At 38.9% G+C, this 3,394-nt stretch overlaps 1 protein-coding gene across 1 annotated transcript in view; it reads right to left on the bottom strand.

Moving 5' to 3' along the window:
* LOC107091341 (carbohydrate sulfotransferase 15-like) overlaps window positions 1–3,394 on the bottom strand; it is a 24,861-nt gene that overhangs the window by 21,034 nt on the left and 433 nt on the right. The window lies entirely within an intron of this gene.

Below are 3,394 nucleotides of genomic sequence, written 5' to 3'. Positions count from 1 at the left end.
AAGGAAAGCCAGTTGATTGCATCAACTCATTGACTCAAAGGCAATGCCTCACACTTAGCATGCTTGTATTGACAATGGAGAGATAAACTACCTTTTTAACAGGAAGAAACCTCCAGCAAAACCAGACTCAGTGTGAGCGGCCATCTGCCAAGGCAGACTGGGGTTCACGGAGACAGAAACAAAGATAGAAAAAGAGTGCTATTTATAACATGTGATTATAAATAGCTGCTGAGGCTATTTTTCATCTTTGATTTAAAAAAACAAAACATAAATACTGTATTAGAATAAAACATTGAGATGTTGCCATAATACTTCCTCCACAATTCCACCATCTAATGAATATTTATTTCAAGAATCTCTTACTTCCATTTGTGGTGCACCCCTGTGCCCAATCTAAACAAACTAATTTGGTACAGCTTATTCCATCTCCCTATCATAGCTCCACCATTACATAAGCCTTCCTATGCTCTGCCAAGAAAACCATTGCTTTGACAGCTGTTCAGCTTAGGCGTTTCTTCCACAAATTCTGTCTGAGAGCCCTCTGACCAACTGATTAAACAGGCTGAGAGGGAAGGTGCAGCTGAGGTTAAGCTTAGGTGTGTGAAGACTTATGAACTGTGGAGAGATGCTGTGGCCTTTCCCTCTCGATCAGTCTCCATTACATTCAGCTTCAACTATTTAATGCTCAAGTTGTTAAGAGAAACAACCTTAGGGATTCAAAAGCTGCAATAAAAGTTGAGTAGAGCCGTACTCTCTAAAGGTCACTTGCCTACCTTTCAGGATCCCGGTTCATCATTTAACAGAGGAGCAACAGGGAGTGTGTTTTCAAATTGTGATACTCTAAACTAAACAAACTAGCCAGTTTGCTCTCTGGCTTGCACAATGCAGAGAAATGCATCGATACATACATTTGCAGGACACTAGCCTTTGAGAACTGGAGATGAGGACTTGACACTGGAAAATTGAACATTGTCAGAGACACTTAAGACCCTTTTTTTTATTTTAAAATGGTTGACATCAGGCAAACATTATCACATTATTTAAACGAGAACCACAGCCACCAAACTACTAGTATTCATGAGATAGTATTTACTTTGTTAAGATTTACCAGTGTTTTTACAATTGGCCTTATCTGCTGATAACCTTTTAATATTTTACTGTATATCCCAGGTACATGTGTGTGTTCAGGGGTTTTGTTCAGTTTTAACTTATTTACTTTTTATTCAAATAAGACTTTAAAATATCTGATTCCATCAACTTTTTTTGCCTGTTGGTAACAAGTGTTTGCAGTGTCTAGTTCACAGTACCAGATGGTCTACTGATTCAATTCCAAGCATTGAAACATGTTCCCACATGCAGATTTTTGGGCAGTAAGCCATGCCGATTAATCCTTACTGGAAATTCATAGTATATGTGTCTCTTTGTTGTATAACAGGTTCTGATGGAAGAGCACCCAACATAAAAAACCGCTACGTCCGTGTGGGACTTAGAGTTAGTTGCTGTTGATCCCTGCAAAAGTGAGCGGCAAAATGGATCTATAGCAGAAATAGTGGTGATGGCCTAGTGATTGGAGAAGTTGAACCCAACATACTGCTAATCTGGGTCCCTTAGCCTCAGAATGCTCCCTAGGTGCTGCACAGCTGTACCTATCTACTCCTAAAAGGATAGTTTAAATTCAAAGGACAGTTTCTAATGGAATATACAAAATTTTCAATGACAATTAAAGAGATTTATAATGATATTGTATCATCCATCCATCCATCCATTTTCTGTCACGCTTATCCCAAGCGGGGTTGTGAGGGGTGCTGGTGCCTATGTCCAGCTGTCTACGGGCGAGAGGCGGGGTACACCCAGGAAAGGCCGGCAGTCCTATTGTATCATTATAAATTTAAAAAAAGTATCGTGTAACAATTGTAGAGATTGCAGAGATCTAAAATTCATTTTTAGACATCGAGAGTGTTTATTTTAGGTAGGAGTAATGTCATTTCGGATATCTGAAAGTAATGGCCCAATACATATAAATAAGGAAAAGTGACGTCATTTGTACTAGTAAGAAAACTATTAAAGATATCTGAAATACATATCCGATCAAGCAAATATATGTTAAAATGGCCACTTAAATTAACTTGTTCTTACTAGTACAAATTTGATTTCTAGAGTACTTAAAATAGAATTTTACAGGCAACCTGTCTCCTTTTAAGGATAGGCTTAAAACTTTATAGTTAGAGTGGCTCAGGTTATACTGAGCTATCTCTATAGTTATGCTGCTATAGGCTTAAGTCTCTTTCAACTGAAAATAGCATGTTAACATATGTTTTTTAAACACGGGTCAACCTGCTAACAGCATTTGGCGCCTTTCCCATTTGCAAAAAAAGCTTGGTCTAACCCCTCGCTGGCTAGCTGGGAATCTTCTGTCCCTCCGCTGCTGCGTGTCTGGTAATATCAACAATAATCCAGCATGATGGTATCAACAGAGTAAAAGAATTCAGGAAAGTAAACAACAAAGAGCAATATTAAGGAAGCCAGGGTGTAATAAGTTTGCTTAATTGTTTGCGCTGTTATCCGTCCAAATCCATCTTACCAGCAATGCGCCATGTGTATCGAATGTAAACAGAGTTGTTTCGGCTTGTGAGATCAGACACGACTGCCAAGTGCATGCGTTGGTTCTCCAAGGGTACTCCAGCTTCCTCCCATAGTCCCAAAACATGACTGTTAGTTTTATTGTCATTTCTAAATTGTCCTTAGGTGTGAGTGTGTATGTGCATGGTTGTGTCTCTCTTTGTTGTCCTGTTACAGACTAGCGACCTGTCCGCCTCTTGAACATAGACTACAAGAAATAGACACTGACCTTAATGGAATAAGTGGGAGAATATAGATAGATGGATGGATGAAACCTAGTCAACCTCGGGCAAATGTCCACTCACACTGAGCCTGGTTCTACTGGAGGTTTCTTTTAGTTAAAGGGGAGTTTTCCTCTCCTCTGTCGCTACAAGCATGCTTGGTTTGAGGGATTGCTTTTGAGTCATGAGTAGATGCAATCAGCTGGTTTTCCTTAGATAGAAAACTTTGAACCAATCGGACTGTATGATCTGGTTGATTTGTCTCTGTTTTTGCCATGAGATGACATGTGTTATGAATTGGTGGTACATAAGTTAATTGAATTGATTTGAATATTCTAGAAAAGCTTAACAGTTTTGAAAATGGTTATTGCTCAACCCTAGACACAGTGATGTATAGGACTCCAGCGAGTCTACCCCTAAGAGAACTGTCACAGAGATATTCACCAGCTGTTTGGAGCACCACACATTTCAACCAGCATGGAGCTTTGAACCTACAGTGTACTGCAGAATAAATATATATATATATATATATATATATATATATATATATATAT

This window comes from Cyprinodon variegatus, unplaced genomic scaffold (genome assembly GCF_000732505.1).
Source record: "Cyprinodon variegatus isolate N-32 unplaced genomic scaffold, C_variegatus-1.0 Scaffold333, whole genome shotgun sequence".
Lineage (NCBI taxonomy): Eukaryota > Metazoa > Chordata > Actinopteri > Cyprinodontiformes > Cyprinodontidae > Cyprinodon > Cyprinodon variegatus.
Note: the sequence above shows the minus strand (reverse complement) of the source record. Positions and strands in the feature narration are given on the sequence as shown.